Below are 22395 nucleotides of genomic sequence, written 5' to 3'. Positions count from 1 at the left end.
CTAGGGATTGACTCTAGGGCCTCATATATGTCAGGCAAGTGTTCTACCACTAAACTATCCTTGCAGCTTCCCTCCCTACTTTTTTTTTTTTTAAACCAGAGTAGTAGAGGACACTATGTTGCTATGTTTTATGAGTTTATCTTTTCCTAAAGTAAACAGTCAAGTGATAGTCTTGCTAGTCCTCTGATCAAAATTATTCCCGTCCTGAAGTTAGTGACTCTGATAGACACAGGTAAGAGGTCTCAATGTTGTAAAGACAGTACCCCATCTCCCTACTCCTCCATTTCCTCAACTGAGTTAAATAGTAAAGATAAATTAAAAACATGAAGGAAACATTTGAAAGGTTTTTGTAAGAGATATTGTTTTCTGCCCCATTCTGATCCATTTGTAGAGCCCCTACTCTGGTTTCTTTTATGTCTTATCTAGTGTTAATTTATGTAAATATAATGAAGAGTGAATATATGCTCTTTTTCCTTCTGTATTATTTTACACAAATGGTAGTAAATATACAATCTGTTCAACAAGTTGTCTTTTGTCCTTACCAGTATTATATCCTAGAGATCTTTCCATGTTGGTATAGATAAGATGATCATCTATCATTTTTTGTCAGAGTTGCATAGTATTCTATTGTGTAGATGACTGCCACTGTTGAACCAGTTCCTCATGAATAGTCACTTGAGGCATTTTCAGTACTTGCTGTTATAAGCAATATCTCAGTGAACAAAGGCAGCATTTTGAAGGGTTATATAGCGCTGTGTATGCCCCTTTAAATGAGATTACTAAATCTTCACTCCTAGAATGCTGGTTGGTTGTGTTCATTGCTAAATCCCAAATTACTGATTTTCACCAGTGAAACTTTAAGGATAGGATGAACGTCCCTTCATAACCCAAAAATCATTAGAATGACTGCTCCGTGGAGGTATACTGTGCTAGGAGGCATACTGTGCTATCTCAGGCTTATTTTAATAATATAGCTTTTGGAAATTTTAATAATGAAACCTCCTTACAGCCCTTTGCTGAATAAGTCTGATTCACTGAACACTGTAGTTACTACCATGCCAGCTATAGAATAGTTTTGCAGGATAATCATAAAATAGGACACCAGATTCCTAATGGATTGATGTGAAGCTGTGTACAAGGGAAGAGGCAGTGGGGAAGCATGCCTTTGAATCTCAGCACATACTTATAAAATAGAGGATGGGGTCACTGTAGTCATTCCTACTTGGAATTAGTCACCCCGTGCCACCAACTCAAGGGCTCTGATGGTAAAGTGTCCTGTTTATTATAGGTAACAAATTGAACTAATTCTCTTATTTGTGTGCCTCTGTGGAGTGGGCGGCAATGCTAAATGACTTGCTAATTGCTTTCTTTAGAATACTCCCCTTTCTACTACAGAATGAGTAGTCTTTGGTGTGAAAAGAGGGATGTACACAAGTTTTACAAACAACTTCTGGCCGGGGGATAACAATTTATGCCCTGAAAATGATTGAAAAAGGCAGATTAGGAAAATAGCTGTGGAATGGTAAGTATTTCGCTCATATTTACAAGGTAATATAAAGTATTCTTGAATTGAGAGTAGGGGATAGGTGACTTAGTGAAGAAGTAAATACCCTACTTTGTGTGTTCCTGGATTTGTGTTTGGGGGAGAATAGTGAGGGTCATATGATAGGGTTGGGGGCAGGCTTTGAAAGGGTCCAAGAAAGCAAACTCAGTCCCATTCTCATGGACCTTTCTTGGCTCCGGTCACATAGTGGATGCCTCAGCACTATGGATACCTGTGAGGTATTGATCTTGTACTTTGATTTTTTTGTACGGAGTACTTAGCACCCATTATCTTGGTTTTTGTCATGGAAGTCCTTGGAGATGAACAGGAGAACAAAGCTTTTCTTTGTCTAGTGTTTGGACTACTGTCTTCATTAATAACATGTCTCAAATTGCCATTGGATTAACAATAGTGTGTTAATATTAAAGCAAACTAGCATCCTGATGCTTAGAAAGCCCTTTTGAGAAAGAAACACAGGGCTGGAGAGATGGCTCAGTGGTTAAGAGCTCTGACTGCTCTTGAAGAGGACCTGGGTTTGATTCCCAGCACCCACATGGTGGTTAAGAACCATCTGTAGCTCCAGTTCCAGGGAATCTGACGCCTTCTTCTGACCTCTGAGGGCACTGCATGGCACAGGTGCACTTAACACACATGCAGGCAATACACTCATAAACATAAAATAAAAATAAAAAAGAAACAGACTGAACAAGTTAGGTAGGCCATACCTTTAATTTGGGCAAGGTCTTGTACTGATAGAAGATGCTTCAGAGATAGTGTGGTCTATTCATTCTTTGTTCAATCTTGCTTCTGCTCTTTGGCCAAGTTGTATCACCTCTAACTTCCAGTTCTCTTAATCCATAAAATAAAGAAAATGGCATCTACCATGCAGTGTTTTTGAAATTATTAAATGAAATAATAGGCATAACATTGACTTTTAGTAGGAGGTAGCTGCATCTATTAGTAGAGTCTTTTAAAGGGCCTTGTTTATAGGTTTGGAGAGAGAGCAGGTGCTCTCTTGGAGGAGATTGGCACTTCTGGCAGTACATTAAGAAGGCTGCCTGTAATTCCAGGAGTGGTGGCACATGCCTTTAATCCCAGCACTTGGGTGGCAGAGGCAGGCAGATCTCTGTGAGTTCAAGGCCAGTGTGGTCTACATAGCAAGTTTCAGGCCAGCTGGGGCTACAGGGAGATCCTGTCTCCTGTAGGGTTGGGAAGCATATTGGCAATGTTGGAGGAAGGTGTTGGTTACCATAGCAATTGGAAAAGCATTGGAGAGAAAAGTTTGTGACTGGAGGTTATCTCACTGTAAGAGACTAAATGGTGGGTTCCGGGGGGGGGGGGGGAGAAGAAAAGAATGAAGTCTTGTCTACTAAAAATTAACTCTCACTTGTTCTATATCTGCAGGAAATACTGACAGATGTGCTGTAGAGAAAAATTCAAGTGTGAGTTAGTGCTATGAGCCTTCTGTGGTAATAATGGGTGGATATGCTGTAGTGGGCCAAAATGATGCAACTAGTTTGCTGGTTTTGTTTACATGTGTTGCTTGTGTGAAAAATAACTGTATAAATGCATCTCAGTGAATGGAATCCTGTTGGTATCTGAAAGCATGGCACTACACTGTCGCACGTTTTCCTAGAGTTGTTTGGTTTCCTGGGTTTTAGTTAGCAGGAACATGAGTACACCTTAATCATTTGCTTTGTTCCTAAATTAAGTGTCATGATAAATACAGATGTCTTTCCTTGATTGGGCAATTCAGACATATTCAGACAAATGAAACACTTTCAACAGTATGATTCTATTAATAGATGTTCTGTTATGTCTCCGCTGGCTTCTAGTGCTCATTCACATCTGCTTCACACCTTCCCTTTGAAGTTAGGGGTGGCTGTGTGATTTATTCTGAACTATAGAATATGCCTAACATAGCACTTGAGGGTAGAGGCAGGTCCCAGTATGAAACACTTTGGTGCTCCATTTTCTTACCTTGGTATTGTGAGAGTTTATGACCAGATACAGCCGCTGTTATTCTGGGCCCTTAAACGACAGTAATGAACAGAGCTTCCACTCTTCACCCTTGTTGAACATGTAACATAAATAAGAAATAAGCCTTTGTTGTATGAAGCCACTGAGATTTGAGGGGTGTTTGTCCCTGCAGTTGAACCTTGTATATCTTGGATGCCTTACTATTCTCTTCACATTGATTTAATTAGGTTATAGTATATAATAGCGAATGAGACAAATGAAGGCGTCTCCTTCTTGGAGCTTGCTTTCTTTAAGAAAGATCGAAAACAGATATGTACAAAAGATAATTATAAATTGAGAAAAGTGCTATAAAAATAATAAATGAGGCCATTGTGATAGATAAATCTCAAAAAGTCAAAGAGGTCAGGAGAAGAAACTCTGACACCCTTAGGATCCTTGTTAATGTTTTAAAATTTCTCTACATATATTAAAATTTTGAGTATTTCTGGAGTGGTTTTTGTGCCACAGGAAATACATAGAATTGAAAGCTAGAGGGACAGTGCTGTGTTACTTAGTACCAAAATTAAGTAGCTATATACTTTAAAATAAATGACAGCTGAGAATATTAGTTTGCTTTGTGGTGTCTTTGAAAACTCATTAGTATCCCACTGGGTTTAGTGGGAGATGGAATCTGAGCTTTGTTTATTTACTGTTAAGCCCCTCCCCAAGTGTGCCCATCTTCCCCAATTACACTATTAATGAGGTCTGCTTGCTTAACAGATATGATCCAGTTTAGCAGTGCTAACCTGGCTCTTAAACTGGGGATAAGTGGAATGGAAATGGATACATAATCTATGTATCTTGTCTAATATGATTCTGGAAGCAGATTGATGAAATATTTCCTTAAATCTTCTAAAAGTTTGATTGGTTATCATTTTTCTGGAAGAAATATAGGGATAGGGCTAAGGTCTGCTTGTTGAAGGACATTGCCAGATGTTGATGACTTATTTTGTGTGACCATGAGAGCTCTTTTGGTAAAGAGCTGGCAGCACCTATTCTGCCTTAATGGGACCAAGTAAGAAAAGTGGGGTTTGGGCATTATGATGGGGGAAGGAAGCTTTAATGTTAAAAGAATGAACCAACTTATTCAAAGACTTCAGGCAGTAGGGAAGTGTGGACTGCCTGCACAATTGTCTGTTCACTTTCAGAAGAATGCTTTTGCAGCTACAATGTAAAGGAGTCTAGAAGGTTGTGTATGGTATTGCTTTCCCTCATCAGTCAAGGTGTCTTATGGTCATCTCTGGAAGAAGATGGAAGATTTCTAACTGAAGCCCAGACATGGTTTTTTGTTTTAAATATTTTGATCTTCTTATATTGGCACATGCCCTGAAAATTTGCTGTGGATGAAATTCCAGACAAATTGGAAAAATGCATAAAAGTATGGACTCCCCAGTGTGTGCACACATGCGCACACATTACACATGCACACACATACACAAACACACATCCTTGCAAATATATGGGTGTGCTGATATATTACATTTTTATGCCAGGACACATGCCAACAGTTTAATGATATACATAATGAGTCCCTTGTTATCCTATTCAGAAACCCTAAAACAAGTTGTGAGACTGAAAGTTTTAAAACTCATTATATACATAAATACATATGCATTCACCCATGTACACACATGCACATATGCGCACACAGAAATGATCATGTTATATAAGGTCTCATTAACAATTCAGATGCGTTTAATGCTTTTTTTGATGGTGGAAATACAAGCTGAACTGATTGGAATAATGTAGGCAAATTATACTACCTTTGGAGAGGATAGTTGGTCATGAGGCATATGTGGAAGGGTGGAGAAAAAATAATCTTTTCATATTTCTTTTAATCAAATGTATGGAATTTCTCACCATCCTACCTTTATAAGAAGTAAATGTATAAAAGTTTAAGTTGGGGCTGGAGAGGTGGCTCAGCAGCTAAGAACACTGACTGTTCTTGCAGAAGACCCAGGTTCAAATCCCAGCACCCATATGGCAGCTAACAACTGACTGTAACTCCAGTTGCAGGGGATCCAACATCTTCTTCTGTCCTTCATGGGCATTGCACAGCACGGGTGCACTTACCTATATGCAGGCAATACATGCATACACATAAAATAAAAATAATAAATAAAAATATTTTTAAAAAGCTTAATTGAAGGTTTAGAGGTGTTTTGAATGCTCATGATTAATAGCTAAAACATTGGGCTTGAAAAGCACTTAGAAAATACTCCTATAACTACATAAATAAATTGTTCCTTTAAAAAATTTTATTATTGTTACTTTATTAGGTGTATGAGTGTATTACCTGCATGTAGATTGGTACACCTGTGTCGTGCAATGCCTGTTGAGGGTAGAAGAGGGTGTCGGATCCCCTGGAACTGGAATAGTGGATGGTTGTTAACCACCATGTGGATTCTGAGAATAGAACCCAGGTCTTCTGCAACAGTAGCCAGTGCTCTTAATGGTTGAGCCATCTCTCTAGCCCCAAATTGTTCCTTCATATAAATATAATAAGGGTGGTTAGTGCTTGCTTTGTCAGCGCATACACTAAAATTGTAATGATACAGAGAAGAGTAGCATGGTCCCTGTGCAAGAATGACATGCAAATTCATGAAGTGTTCCATATTTTGTTTTTTTAAAAAAGGGCAGTTAAAAATACCAAGAGAGAATGAATATTTGATACTTTTTTAAATTAATTTAAAAAATTTTATGTGGATGACTGTTTACATGTATGTATGTGTACCATGTGCTTGCATGCCCACAGAAGCCAGAAAAAGGTATCAGATCCCCTGGAACTGGAGTTTTGGATGATTGTGAGCCACTATGTTGGTGCTAGGAAGCAAATCTGGGTCCTCAAGAAAGGCCAGTGTTCTTAAATGCTGAGCCAGCTCTCCAGACCAACTATCTCATAGTTTTGATAATAGGAAACCCAAGGAATGTTAATCTTTTCAAGAAAATAATCCTTCTCAGTAACAGCAAAAGAACGCAAAGATGTTTGCAATGTGTATGTAAATTGAATTACTGTAAACTAGTCAATTCCTAAAAGGAGTAAAGAACATTGTAATAAGAACTGTTAAAAGGGCCTGGCATGGTGGCTTATGCCTTTAATCCCAGGATTACCTGGTCTACATAGTGAGTTCTAGGCCAGCTGGGGCTACAGGGAGACCCTGTCTCAAAAATACAAAAAAAAAAACCAAAAATCAAAACTGTTAAAAGGTTAGAATATATGGTGACCTTAGCAGACCCCCAGAGAGCACCTGCATCTGGCTTCCCAGTAGTGGTAAACTTCCCCCAAATCCTGCTACTCTCAACCTCCTAATTGGGATTGCATGAGGCCCCTCCCACTTTGTACCAGAGTTAGAGCTCTTTGCTCTACAATAGAGTGGAGGCTGAGAACTCAGTAGACTGCCTGAGAGTGCCAAAATCAGACCTCCCCTTAGGGAACTTCCAGAATAGTGCTGTAGTACCCACTAGTAGGGGTCCAGACATTAGAAGGAAGCCAGTGTGTACCTAACTGGAGCCTGACTTGGGCCTCTGTGGGAGCTCCTGAGTAGCTGATCCAAAACCATCAGTTCCCTCCAAAATAATATCTGAGAGAACCTGAAACCTAGACCAACCAGCTTTACATACCCAATAAGAAAAAAACCAAGGCACACCAATAATACAAACAGAAACAAACTTCAACTCAACAAAAGAAGGCTTGAGTTTCATACCAGATTCACAAACAACAAAAGAAATCCACATGTCAAAATCACAATGGAAAACTGATATGGAAAGCCAAAACAGCATGTTACCAGCAAACTCCACCAGTCTGTAGAAGAGTTCTATAAGGAGAACCCCCTAAAGATAACCCAGGACACAGAATTTAAAAGAACAGTCATAAACATGATCAAAGAATTCAACAAATTAAAACACACACACACACACACACACACACACACACACACACACACGAAGAACTAAAAGAAGATAGGGGTAAACTTCTGACTGAATTCACAAGAGATAGAAACATTGAAGAAAACTCAGGGTGAAATGAAGAAGGAAGTGAAAAACTGAGTAAGCTAATTTGAAACAACAGGAGGAAACCTCACCAATAGAATGAATGGAAAAAAAGAATGTCAGCACTGGAGGATAAAGTTGAAGAACTGGACCACTCAAGCAAAGATTATAAATTTTTTTTTAAAAAACACAGAAATGGAATACTCAGGAAATGTGGGACACCATGAACAGACCAAATCTACGTATCATAGGCATAGAGGAAGGAGAAGAATCTTAGGTTAACAGTATTGACCATATCTTAAACAGGATTGTAGAAGAAAATTTCCCAGAATTAAAGGAAAACATCTCCAAATAGACAGGAACAGAACAGAATTCACATACCCCCCCCACACACCAGCATATCACAGTAAAAACACTAAATGAACAGAACAGAGAGAATACTGAAAGCTTCAAAAGAAAAGCAACAACTCACACATAAAGGAAAACCCATCAGAATGACAGCTGACTTGTCATTGCAAACTATGAAAGCCAGAAGAGCCAGGACCAAGGTATTTCCAGTTCTAAATGAACCACAGATGCCTACCCAGAATACTTTACCCAGAAAAAATGTCTATTAGAGTTGAAGGGAAAAGAAAAATCTTCCACAACACAAATAGGCTGAAAGAATACATGTCCACAAGACCAGCCCTTCAAAGAATACTTGAAGCAATACAAAAAGAGGAGAAAGGAACAACTATACCCCAGGGGAAACAGAAAGAAACTAAATGAAAGTATAATTGTGAAAATGCAAAATTAGACAAAGAATGAAAACAGCAATCAAAATGAAGGCAACCAATATACACCTTTCAGTAATGACTTTAAATATCAATGGAATGAATTCCCCAGTCAAAAGACAGAGGCTAGTTGAATGGATTGAGAAACAAAATCCATCTTTTTTTGTCTGCAAGAAACCCATCTCACCTTCAAGGACAGGCACTACCTTAAGGTGAAAGGATGGAAAAGAAACTTTTAAGCAAATGGCACTAAGAAACAAGCAGGGGTTTCAATTCTAATATCTGACAAAATAGACTTCAAAGTAAAACTAATCAGAAGAGATAAAGAGGGTCACTTCATTCTGATCAAAGGAACAATTAACCAAGAAGATTTTACAATCATGAACATATACATATCAAACTCCAGTGCACCCAAATTCATAAAACCAACACTATAGGATTTTAAGACACAGGTTAACTCCAATTCAGTAATAGTAGGGGATGTCAGTACCCCACTGTCCCCATTAAACAGGTCAACCAGACAGAGAATAAACAGAGAGACATCCGAATTAAATGATACCATATAGCAAATGGACCTAACAGATGTCTTCTGAATATTCCACCCAAGCACCAAAGAATACACTTTCCATTCAGCACTCCATGGAACTTTCTCAAAAATTGACCACATACTGAGGCACAAAACAAACCAACAAATAACAAAAAAAAAAAAAGAAAAAGAAAAGAAAAGAAATAATTCCATGCATTCTGTCAGACCACAATGCCATAAAGTTTGAAATCAACCCTGGAAGAAGCCTTAATAATTACACAGACTCATGGAGATTAAACAACACACTCCTGAATGATGAGTGGGTCAAAGGAGAAATTAAGAAAGAAATAAATGTATTCCTGGAATTAAATAATAAATAATAAAAACCAAACAAAACAAAGGTATTCCTGGAATTAAACAAAAAGGACAATACAATACAACAAAATGTCTAGGACACTTTAAAATCAGTCCTAAGAAAGAAGTTTATAGCTCTAAGTGCCTACATTAAAAAATTCAGAAAGAGAACAAATAAGTGACTTACATTGCAATTCAAGACACTGGAAAGGCAAGAAGACCCAAACCCAGCAGATGAGAAGAAATAACAAAAATCAGGGCAGAAATTAATGAAATAGAAACAAAGAAAACAATACAAAGAATGAATGAATCTAAGAGCTGGTTCTTTGAAAAGCTGAACAAGATAGACAGACCCTTAGCCTAGTTAACCAAAAGAAAGAAAGAGCAAATCCAAATCAACCAAATCACAACAGATACCTAAAAGATCCAGAACATTTTAAGAGAATACTTTTAAAAAATTTTAGAATATTTTTATTATTCCAAAGAGAGGCAATTTTTAACACATTTCCTAGAAATAACTTGAAGTAGTTTGCATCAAAATATATATACAATGAAGTTTATGGGGGGGTATAGGAATAAGAAATCAAAGACCAAAGGATTTGCCAACATGGGCTCATAATGAAGGTTTTCATTTCCTCTGTTCTTTTTTATTTTGGAAAATCCTAGCCAGTTTATTGAGCTTGCTAACAAAGCATAGGGTGGGGGGGGGGGCCTGTTTATAGAAGAGTGGGTGCTCTCCCATTTAAAGTTGTACTGGAAACTCCACACTCAAGTATATATCCTGTGACTTACCAACACCCACATAAAATGGCGAGAGAGGTGCATCATGGTGTTCTTAGCTTATATATCCTTAGCCTCTCCCCTACATGCAGCTAAGGTTGACTCCCCCCTCCACTCCTTGAAGAGCATGGAAAGGAGATGTGAATATAGCTTGTGGTCATAGTGGTCCAGAGGACACTTCCAGGTAACACTCTACCCCTTCCTCCAGGTCTTACATTCTTTCTGCCAACCTCTTTGGCAAAAGTCTCTGAGCCTTGGAGGTGTCCTGGTGTGGGATAATCTTCCTACCATTGTGTCAAGGCACTGAACTTTTGTGTCTCTGAATCATCTGTTTTCCATGAGCTGTTGGCTCATTTCAGTGCGATTTCATCAGCTATAGAAACACAAACAGCAAGAAGCAAGAACATCCAGACCATAACTGCTATAATAACTTAACTTATGGGAGTAAACATAAATGCTTGGACAATAGTTTAGCAGATCCATTACTTCCATCCAGCAAAACAATTGCAGTGGCTTCCACACTGTGACCTGTATCCTCCCTGCCACAGGGGTTGGCCTGGTCTACAGTACCAGATGTGTATTCCACCTCTAGGAGTGGGCATTATATCCAATTGAAAATTTGCTGGTTGTACATACACTAGATGCACCACTAATGTACCAGCTGGAACATCTTGTTTGGCATGTTTATAGTACAGCACGAGGGCTCTGTTGTTGAACAGAATTATAGGGGACACTTGTCCCCCAGCCATATGCATATCGCCTTCTGGCACTATGAAAGCCACCTATCCAGTGGCACAGAGCTTCCAACTTAGTCCAAGCTTGATTTCTCTCTCTCCCACGCTCACATCATGTGGTGTCTTCAGCAATAGGGTTTTATTGTCTACTTCTGGTGTACAACCAACATTATTGTCAATGGCCTTTATTATTTTGGGGATCTCTAGGGCCTATCTAATAAGGGAATATTTAAAAAACCTATACCCTATTAAATTTGAAAACCTAAAAAAAAAAGGGTGGATATATAAAAATCATGAGAACCACTGAAGTTAAATCAAGAAGAGAACAGTTTATACAGACCCATAATATACAAAGAAGTCGAAAGAGTAATAGAAAACCTCCCAATTAAATAAAGCTCAGGCCTACAGTAGGATTTTTCAAGACATTTAAAGAAGATCTGCAGCAATACTAATTAAATTATTCAAAAAGGAAGAAACAGAGGGAGAACTCCTAAATTCCTTCTATGAAGCCAGCATCACTCTAAAACCAAAACCAGGTATTAGACACAACCAAAAAAGAAAACTATAGACCCATATCCTTAATGAACATAGATGCAGAAATTCTCAACAAAATACTTGCAAACCTCATACAGACACATCAAAAAGATCATTCACCATATTCAAGGAGGCTTTACTCCATAGATGCAGGGGTGGTTCAATATATGCAAGTCAATAAACATCATAAACCATGTAAGTGGACTCAAAGACAAGAACCGCATGGTCATCTCAATAGATGCAGAGAAGGCTTTGACAAAATTCAACATGTATTTATGTTCCAAGTCCTAGAGGGAATCTGACTGGAGAGAACATGGGCTCAACATAATTGAGGCCATATCGATGACAAACCCATGGCCAACATCATTCTAAATGGAAAAAAACTCAAAGCATTTTCATTAAAATCAAGAATCAGACAAGGCTGCCCACTATCCCCACTCTTTTTCAATATAATGCTTGAAACTCTTGCTAGAACAATAAGACAAGAGAAGGAAATTAAAGGAGTACTAATTGGAAAAGAAGAGGTCAAATTATCCCTTTTTGCAGTGATATGATACCATACCTAAAAGATCCCAAAAATTCCACCAGAAAGCTCCTAGAACTGATCAACAATTTCAGTCAAGTAGCAGGTTACAAAATTAATCTACAAAATCAATAGTCTTTCTATATACCAATAACAAGCAATTGGAAAAAGAGTACAGGGATACTTTCCCATTCACAATAGCCATTTTGAAATAAACCTGACCAAAGACATCAACATTCTCTACAACAAAAATTTAAATCTTTAAAGAAAGAGATTGAAGAAGACACCAGAAGATGGAAGGATCTCCTATGCTCATGGATTGGAAGAATTAATATTGTGAAAATGACCATCCTGTCAAAAGCAATATATAGATTCAATGCAATCCTAATCAAAATCCCCATGACATACTTCACAGAATTAGGGGGAAAAAATCCTTAAATTCATTTGGAAGTACAAACGACCCTGGATAGCCAAAGCAACCCAGAGCACAAAGAGCAATGCTGGGAGGATTACTATACCAGATCCCAAACTATACTGCAGAGGTGTAGTCATAAAAGAGCTTGGTACTGGCACAAAAATACACACATATATCAATGGAATATCATTGAAGGCCCAAACCTGAGTACATACAATTTCGGTCACCTGTGCCAAGAACACACAAAGGAGGAAAGACAACATCTTCAACAAATGGTGCTGGCAAAACTGTATCTCCACTTGTAGAAGAATGGAACGAGATCCTTTTCTTTCACCTTGCACAAACCTCAACTCCAAATGGATCAAAGACCTCAATGTGAAACTGGAAAGTCTGAAACTATTAGAAGAAAACATTGGCAATAACCTGCAAGATATAGGTCTAAGAAAGGACTTTCTAAATTGAACACCAGGAATTAAGGAATTAAAGTCAACAATCAAAAAGTGGGACTTCATAAAACTAAAAAGCTTCTGTACAGCAAAAGAAACAAGAGAGTCAAGAGAAAACCCACAGAGTGAGAAAAAATCTTCACCAGTGACACATCTGACAGAAGTTTAGCATTCAGAATATATAAAGAACTCAAAAAACAAAGAATCGGGAAAATAAATGACTCAATTAATAGATGGGCTAAAGATCTAAACAGAGAGTTCTCCAAGGCAGAAATAAAGATGGCTCAGAAATATCTTAAAAAGTGTTCAACATCATTAGTAATTAGGGGAAAGCAAATTAAAACCACCTTAAGCTGGGCATGGTGGAGCACACCTGTAGTCCAACACTTGGGAGGCAGAGGCAGGTGGATCTCTGTGAGTTCAAGGCCAGCCTGGTCTACATAATGAGTTCCAGGACAGCTTGGGCTACAGGGAGACTCTGTTTCAAAAATGAGTTCCAGGACAGCTCGGGCTACAGGGAGACTCTGTTTCAAAAAGACAAGAAAACAAAACAAAAAAACTAAAAATGAACCCATCATATGACCCAGTTATACCACTCCTTGGCATATACCCAAGGGATTCGTCTTATTGCAGAGATGCTTGTGCAACCATGTTTGTTGCTCTTTTCACAACACCTAAGAGATGGAAGCAACCTAAGTGTCCCTCAATTGATGAGTGGATAATGAAAATGTGGTTCATTTATATGATGGAGTTTTACTCAGCAGTAAAGAAAGATGAAATAAATAAATTTGCACGTAAATGGATGGATCTAGAAACTGTTATACTAAGTGAAGTAACAGACTCAGAAAAATAAAAGACATATGTTCTGCCTAATTTTTGGATCCTAGCACTAAATCCTTTTAAACAAGTATCCCAGTCACCACCCATCAAAGTAGCTTCTTTTTCAACAGGCAGAGATCATTACAGAGTTCCACCACTGGTCATACACAGTTATTTCTCTATGAATTGCCTGAGCCTAAGTGGCTCATCTAGGATTCAACCTCTGCACCTAACTAAGACTCATGGAACATAGAACAGTGGATGAAGAGAGCACTAATGCATCTTTTAATTCTTATCAATGAAGCTCCCTCATGCAACTGAGAGCCTGGAACACAAAAGACCACAAATGGCCAAAATGCAGAGAATAAGTGCCTACAGTGTGGGTCCTTGGACAAGACTCCTATATTGAGGTCTACCCACCCAGTGTTCAGGGACCATTGCAGAAGATGATGTGGAAGGATTGTAAGAGCCAGGGAGGAGGTGCATGACCATCTGGAAATAGTCCTACAGGCGCCTGGGACCCTTCTCATACAATTGCTGATGGTGACACCAGCAATGGTGTCAACATACACAAGACCCATGCAAACTTAGGCAGACAAAAATCCAGCACAGAACTGTGGAAATGGACAGCAAGTCCCAGTCTTATTTGAAGAATTATTGGCAGCTGATGACTGCTGCATGAGGAAGAGCTGATCTTCTCAAAGGGAGAGAGACTCCACTTAGGCTGACTAAACTCTGGTGGATGAACTTGCACTGAGGGATGTCTTACAGCACTAACCTTACATAATAAGCCTTAACACAAATGACAGAATATATGAACTCCAGTGGTGTGGCTATGGGAGGGTGCCAAGGGGGAAGGGGGAAGGGAGTATATAGGTGATTTTTTGTATGAAATACACTAAAATTCAACAAAAAGAAAAATATATATGAACTAAGAAAAAAAGGTTCAAATTATTTTTCACAAAGTGAGATTTTTCAGAACCTCATTTTAAATGTAGGGTTTAGTGTATTGGTTCAACTTAAATTGAGTCTGCTGCTGTCCAGAGGATAAAACTCTGGACATTTTGTGTTTCCAGGCTTCAGAGCTTCCTTCCTTATGTATTCGTTCATTCGTTCGTTCATTCATTCATTCATTCATTCATTCATTCTTCAGTTTCCTTTTAGTGCCAGGGTTCCAGTTCAGTGCTCTGCAGGTGCTGCACACGCACTCTATCCCTCCAGTCCCCAGCTCTTTCCTCTTAAAAACAGTTTTAACTGTCTGGTTTCTTTCTACTTTTCTCCTAAAAATAATAGAATAAAAGAATATTTGAGCTTGAAGGAGTTTTCCTACTGGAAGTCATTCAGTACAACTTAAGGCCTAGAAAAGTTAAGGAACTTGTTCAGCATCTCCCCTAATACAAGACAAGTATGAATACAGCATGAAGAACTCAAAGAAGAAATTTGTATTTATTTTTTAAAAAGGTAATGGGAAGGGAAGCAGATATGACTGATATAGTCCATAGTGTTTATGTGTGTGTATGTGTAGTGTATATGTGTGTTTTTGTATATGTGTGTGTCTGTATTTCTGTCTATATGTGTACAAGTACACAGGCACTATTCAAAGGAGGACGTCTTCTGTCTTCCTCTTGTTACTCTATACCTTATTTTCTTGAGACAGCGACTCTCACTGAACCCGAAGCTTGCCATTTTGGCTAGACTGACTGGCCACTGAGCTCCCAGGATCTACTTCTCTCTGCCCCTCAGTACTGAGGTTCTAGGCAAAGAGGCCATGCCCAACTTGCTTGTGGGTGCTGTGGATTTGAACTCAGGTCCTTGTGCTTGTAGAAGTGCTCTTACCCACTGAGCCATCTCCCCAGCCTCATTTTTTAAATGCTTTTATTGCTTAAAATAATGAGTTTACAGTTCAGCTCCATCTTGTGTTATAAAGTACTGTGGTAACTCACTAAAGAATTGTGATTAAAGGGTCGGGGAGGTGACTTATTCAGTAAAGTGCTTGCTGTGCAAGCACAAGGACCAGAGTTTGGTTTCTGTTGCTGTCATGAGAAGCCAAATGTGGTGGTGTGTGCTTGTAATCCCAGTGCTGGAAGGTGGAGGCAGAAGGATCCCTGGGGCCTGCTGGCCATCCAGCCAGCCTAACCTAATTGGCCAGCTCCAGGCTCAGTGAGAGACCGTGTCTCAAAAAACAAGGCGGACAACTGAGGACACTTGAGGTTGACTTGGTTTCTGTGTGTGTTTGGGGGGGGCATGTGCACAAAGAATAATGATGGAGCCCTGTATTCATGACGGCTTCATCATTGAGCTACTTACTCAGCTATCCATATCCCACCTTCATGCTTTTTCTGCATTTGTGTTATTCTTCTAGACATCATGAACAAGGTAATTTTATACAGAACAACCCAAGAGGAAGACGTTATGAAGCTGATTGTAGAGAATAGGCTGTGGAAGAGACAGCTACAGGGCTAGAAACCCAATATAACTTTAAAATAGTCATGGGAGTAGGGATACAGAATTTAATTTGGTACTTGTCAAGGACCTTGGTAAATATCTTGGGATTTAAATGGATACTCTGAAGGGCTGAACTTCAGGATTAAGTGTGAACTGGAAATTTAACTCACAGGAACTAAGGCCAGTTTTATGTTGTCTCTCTCCTTGAATGGGTTAAATTTTTCCTAAACTTCAGGATTAAGTGTGAACTGGAAATTTAACTCATAGGAACTAAGGCCAGTTTGATGTTGTCTCTCTCCTTGAATGGGTTAAATTTTTCTTTGAAAAGTCTTACATTATTTCATAAGTTTTCATATAGAATTTCTAGTATGTAGTCAAAAATAGCCAGGCATATGAAATAAAGATATTAATAATAATAATAGAAATACTAGAAATAGATCCACAGAAGATCTAGATACCCATAAAGGAATTAACACATATGGATTATAAAAGGAACTTTGTAGACCCGAATATGGTGGCACATACCTTTAATCCCAGCACTCAGGAGGTAAAAGGAGGTAGATCTCTGTGAGTTCCAGCTCAGCCTGATCTGCATAGCAACTTCCAGACCAGCTACATAATGAGACCCTGTCTCAAAATAAATAAATGAATAGATAAATACAAAAATGCTTTGCAAGACTGAGGCAGGAGGATCACTAGTTTGGGGCTAGACTGGGCTACATAATGGGCTCTGTTTCAAAAACAATTAAAGAAAAAGAGCAACATTTTGACAGATAAGCTAAAAAACTGAATAAAATGACAATTACAAAACAAATGAAAATAAGAATGGATGGGTATCATGTAAAGTGCATACAGATGGATAAATGGTAAACAAGTGATATATTAGAAAGAAAATATTCAGAATGACTAGGGCTCAGAGTTATTTTTTTTTAATATGAGAGCTTACTCGTTGAAAAGATCTAACAGCACAATTGCAGGCCTAGAAAGAGAGTACAGGGAGAGCAGGAGAAAGCAGTATTTTGGGAGATAATGTTGGAGGGCTGAGGAGATGTCTCAGTTGGAGGACCGACCTGAGTTCCTTTCCCCAAACTCATGTAAAAATGCCAGGTGCCATGGTGTGTGCTTGTAATCCCAGTGCTGGTGAGCTGGATGCCTAGGTGGCAAACTGCAGGCCAGTGAGAGATTCTGTCTCAAAAAAAAAAAAGAAAAAAAAGGTTGGTGTGCCTGAGGGCTAAAATGCCTCCACATACACATATATAAAAACATGTGCCCCCCATGCCTGTACAAACATAAACATGCACACACATACATGCGGAAAATAATGTGATAATGCTAAGGCTAGAGATATAATCTAGTTGATAGAGCACTTGCCTAGCAGGGCATGAAGCCCTGGGTTTGTTAGCCAATGCCACAGAAGCCGGGCATAGTGGCATAAGCCTGTAATCTTAGTATTCAAGATGGAAGGTAAGGATCAAATCCCAAATTGTCCTCTGACCTCTACATATGTACTTGCACTCTCACACAGATGCACATGTTCACACACAGCACATATGTATAAATAAATAAGCAAATAGAATGCAACATATGCATATACATACATATGTGTACACACATATAGCTTTTAATTTATGAATTACCTTTTGGGATATTATTTTTCAAATGTGCTCACATTTACATTCATCACAGCCCTGAGTGTGGTGGGGACTGCTGAGTAAATAAAAACACAGCCACTCAATGGAATGCTTTGTAGCCAGTAGAAAGAGGGGCAGAGTGATCCTCTACTATTTTGAAAAAACATCTCCAAGATATACAGATGTTTGTATGTATGTATTTTTCTGTGTGTGTGTTTGTGTGTCTTTGTGTGTGTGTGTGTGTGTGTGTGTGTGTGTGTGTGTGTGTGTGGTATTTCTAAGACATATAAGAACATAGTAAAATTTTTCTCAAAAATGCAGAGCTTTAGGGCAGAGTAGGGATGGGAGGAAAACATCCAATTTATTGCTATTTTTAAATTTTTTCCATGTGTTTTTTGAGGTGAATGAATGCCATGCCATTTAAAAAGCAAAACTATTATTACTGTCCATAGCAATTCTTTTGTTACTATACTTTTTCAGGTAGGCTATGTCTCTTAGCTCAAAGTGGTGGGAGCTCACTGTGTAGCCTTGGTTGGCTCTGAACTTGTAGCAATCCTCCTGTCTCTGCCTCCTAAATGCTGGGATTACAGGTGGGACATGTCTGGCTCCCATAGTGATTCTTAGCAGAGATGCTATTGGCATGCTGAATGTGTTGGAGTGTGCTACATATTTTAGGACGTTATGTTGTAATCCTTTTACACTGAATGCTAGTGGCATTCTCCTAGTCATTGTGGTAAGCAAAAGGTACCCTTGTAGCTTTCTGAACATAGGGATTTAGGCTATGATGGTGGTACTATATGAGTCTAGAGGAATCTGACTTCTTTCTTTCTATTCATGGTTTCCCAGTTCCCAGGTTCTTTTGTAATACTGGATTCTTAACATGGGCAGCTACAGCTTTTATTTACATAGGGGAAAAAAAAAAACAAAACCCTTCACTGAACTTGTTTTCAAACCCTGATTTTCAGTAAGTAACATGAGACATTGACAGTGACTGACTAAGGATGTAGACTGCACTGTGACAGGGATAAGTGTGGTGTTGAGGTTTTGGTAACCGAGAGTACAAATTTAGGAACTAGGATTTTGCTTCCCTTTCCTTTAAAAGCATGGAAGATTGGTTGCATCATAATAGCATTGGTCAATTTCTCTATGGTGTGCTTTTTATTTTTCTTCTAACAACAGCAACAAATAATAATAATCCTACTGTATTATTCTCCGCCAAGAGAGTTTTATGAGCTGGAAGGAGCAGCAGTTTCTGCTAGAAATTGGCATCTCTCTCTTCCCTGTCTGTGCTATACATTTCCTTTGAACCCAGGCCCATGTTAACACTGAATTCAATAGAAGTCTAGGGAAGAACTGCTAAGATCTTAGTCTTCCAGGAGGCCATAAAGGTCTGTAAGCATTCTGGATAGTGCTTCTGCAGATTTTAATTAATTAATTAATTTATTGTGTGTGTACTCACACATGCAGAGGTCAGAGGACCTCTTTTGTGGGTTTCAGGCCTGGCGTCAAGCACCTTTATCCATTCAGCCTTCTTGCAGGCCCTTCTTCTGCTGTTCTTATTAATCTTTGAGAATTTCATACAATATATTTTGATCATACTCACTCCTAGTTCTTCCCCTTAATTCCTATCAAATTTACCCCCACTTCCCTACCCAATACCCTCGACTTTATTTCTCCTCTTCCTCCTCTCTTTTTTGAGCTTAATGATCCATCAACTCCAATTTGTGCTGTCTAGATATTCCTGGGTATGAGGCTATGCCCTGGAGTGTGGTTGGTCTACTAGGAGCCACACTTTTAAAGAAAACTGACTCTCCCTCCTGGAGAAGCCATCAGCTATGCATAACTCATGAACCACCTCCCACTCTTTGCTAGAATGTTGACTGATTTGATCTTGTGCAGGCAGCCATAACTGCTAGGAGTTCATGAGTTAAACCAACATTTTGTTGCCTTTTCTAATTAACAAGTAACATGATTGCCACAGACAATTTGGAAAACACATAAAAGCAAAATGAAGAAAATAATCATTAAGGAAGACGATGCCCCTTTTTCTAAACCATCATTTTCACTTTTTACAACTTAGTGTAACTGGAGGTTAGCAAATAGGTAGTTCAGGGTCCCTGAACCTCATAGTTAGGCAGTCACCGAAATGAAGCAGGAGCTTGTTGGCTTTTCTCTGAAACCTTGCAGACTGGGGAAGGTCTATCCCTGGTCAAAGAGAGTGATTTAGGAGAAGAAAGAGCAGGATTAAGTGCTGTGTGCTAGTGATCAATAATAGGACTCTCCTCCACCCCCTGGCAGGCCTTTGTGCTTGGACTAGAGTAGAGGGTATCTGGGGGTTTATAGTTTCTCCCAGAATCCAAACTTGGTCATCACCTTGGCTCTCTTTGTGTGTCCTGGAATTTTTTAAGTGGAACCTTTTTATTGTAGAATGTTCATTATATTATTGGAGCTTTCAAATTAGTGCTGGGATCCAGAGAGAATATTTCTTCCCAAAGGGTTTAGACTTTTGCTGTTGGCTCATTCCTGGCAGATACTGACAGTAGAGCAAGTGACAGAGAGGTCTGATGTCACTTCAGTTTCAGACTGACCTTTTATTTTCTTTGTAGGACAGCAATGTGAAAGTTCAAAAGAAATTATCTTTAAAAAATTTCTTTTTGATATTTTTATTTTATGTGTATGAGTGTATTGCCTGCATGTATGTAAGTGTATGTTGTGTAGCACCCATGAAGGACAGAAGAGGGTGTCAGATCACCTGGAACTGGAGTTATGGATGGTTGTTAGCTGCCATGGGGGTGCTGGGACTCAAAGAACCTGTGCCTTCTGCAAGAGCAGCCAGTGCTCTTAACCACTGAGCCATGTCTCCAGCCCCAAAAGAAATTATTTTAAGGTTTCTAGGGGAAATTTTCATTTTCATAAAAACCTTTCAGTGGGTAATCACAGTGTTGAGAAAAAATTTATAGCCTTTCTAGCTGGTATCTTTTTTTCTTTTATTTTTTTGAGATAGTATTTCACTATGTGGTTCTTACTGCCTGAAACTATGTAGCACAGGCTGGCTCGGACTTGTAGCAGTACTTCTCCCTCCTGAGTGCTGTGATTACAGGTGAGTGGTATATTTCTGTAAGCAGACTGGGTGTTGCTTAGAGGAATGTAGATATTCCTTGGGCAGAGAGTTTCTCAGAGTTACCTTTTCCCCAATTCTTTTCTGCTGCAGTGACTTCCCCTCCTCCCTTTTCCCTTCTTCCTCCCCTTCTCCCTCCTTCCTTCTTTCCCCTCCTCCTCCTTCTCTTCTTCCCCTGTTTCACACAGTTGATTCTAATATTCTGATATCTTTCCTAGATCAAGAAGCACTTTTTTTTTTTTCTTAAAGACAGGGTCTCACTATGTAACCCTGGCTGACCTGGAACTCACTATGCAGACCAGGCTGGCCTGGAACTCACAGAGATCCTCCTGCTTCTGCCACCCAGGTGCTGGGATTAAAGACATGTGCCACCATACCAGCATGTGCCACCATACCAGCATAAGAAGTACTTTTATTACTAACTCTCCTCCCAAAGTTTCTGTGCTCTTCAGGAGATGATAGGAGAAAACTGGAAAAGATTTATTATTAACTACACTCGTTTTTATAAAGTCTTCGTGAGTAACTTCTGGTTTGGACCATAATTTCTCAAAGAATTTGATGTAAGGATTCTTAAACTTCTGCCAGATGTCTTCATTAAGAAGCATGTATTCGGGGCTGGAGATATAGCTCAGTGGTTAAGAGCATTGACTGCTCTTGAAGAGAACCCAGGTTCAATTCCTAGTACCACCTGACAGCTAACAACCATCTGTAACTCCAGTTCCAGGGGATCTGATGCCTTCTTTTGACTTCCACAGGCATTTCCTGACACAGGTGCACACACATACATGCAGACTTTGCACTCATACACATAAAAATAACAAAATATTTTTTTAAAAAAGAAGCATGTATTTGAAGACATACTTTGAGGCCTATACTAATTTGGTCAGAGGGACATAAAGGACAGTTTTTGCTCCTTGCCCTCCTTGGTTGACTAGTTCTAGGGGACTATGAGCATCTCTCAAAATGTCCTGTAACTGTGGTGAGTCACCTGTCCTCTTGATCAAGGAGGCCGTGGAGATCCCACGAGATGGACTTGAACCAGTGTCCAGTCTACAGAGAGGAGGGTCAACACAGATGACTAAATTCTTCCATGCTTCCAAGTGAAGCCTGACATGGTCAAGCAGGACCTTTGACTTATCTTCATATAGGTGGAACTGGTAAAAGAAAGGAGCCAGGGGCTCCTCCCAAGCCCATGTGACCCTGAAGAACAGAGATCCTCAAATGGCCTTAAGAGTAAAAATAAATTAGTTTATTTGGGCCAACTGTATGGTCTTAAACACCCAAAAGGAAAGTATAACCAAAGATTAAAGTCATCTAATTCTTTAAGAGTCCATATGTATAGCTAAAGGCTACATAACAAGAAACAATGCCAGATAGGTGATACCTTCCTTTGAGTTGGCCAGGGTGGCCCAAGAGACTCCCAGACAGTAACCTAGCGTAGAACTGGGAAAATGAACAGCAGATCCCAATCTTATCTAAAGGAATATTGACAACTGGTTGCTGCTAGATGAGGAACAGCTGACCTTCCTAAAACAAAGACCTTTAGATAGGCTGACTAGAGTCACCAGATGGACAAGTACTGGGGAAAGGCTGGGAGTGCCAAAAACACAGCGGATAGTGGCAGGGATGACAGAATATAAGGGCTCTAGTGGGGGTTGGGGGGAGGCTATGGGAGGGTGCCATCTGGGAAGTGGGTATATCGATGAATAAGATTGGGATGTTCTCTGTGATAGACAAACAAAAAA

General features: G+C 39.2%; 1 protein-coding gene and 1 non-coding gene across 7 annotated transcripts in view; both read left to right on the top strand.

The window, feature by feature from the left end:
- Positions 1 to 22395, top strand: part of Srgap2 (SLIT-ROBO Rho GTPase activating protein 2) — a 300084-nt gene that overhangs the window by 61513 nt on the left and 216176 nt on the right. The gene's annotated exons all lie outside the window — the stretch shown is intronic.
- Positions 6077 to 6183, top strand: LOC115068503. Its single transcript, XR_003847853.1, has one exon. It is a non-coding gene; the product is annotated as a U6 spliceosomal RNA (small nuclear RNA).

The sequence above is a fragment of the Nannospalax galili genome, unplaced genomic scaffold (genome assembly GCF_000622305.1).
Source record: "Nannospalax galili isolate Female #2095 unplaced genomic scaffold, S.galili_v1.0 scaffold309, whole genome shotgun sequence".
Lineage (NCBI taxonomy): Eukaryota > Metazoa > Chordata > Mammalia > Rodentia > Spalacidae > Nannospalax > Nannospalax galili.
This window is presented reverse-complemented; position numbering and strand designations above follow the sequence as displayed.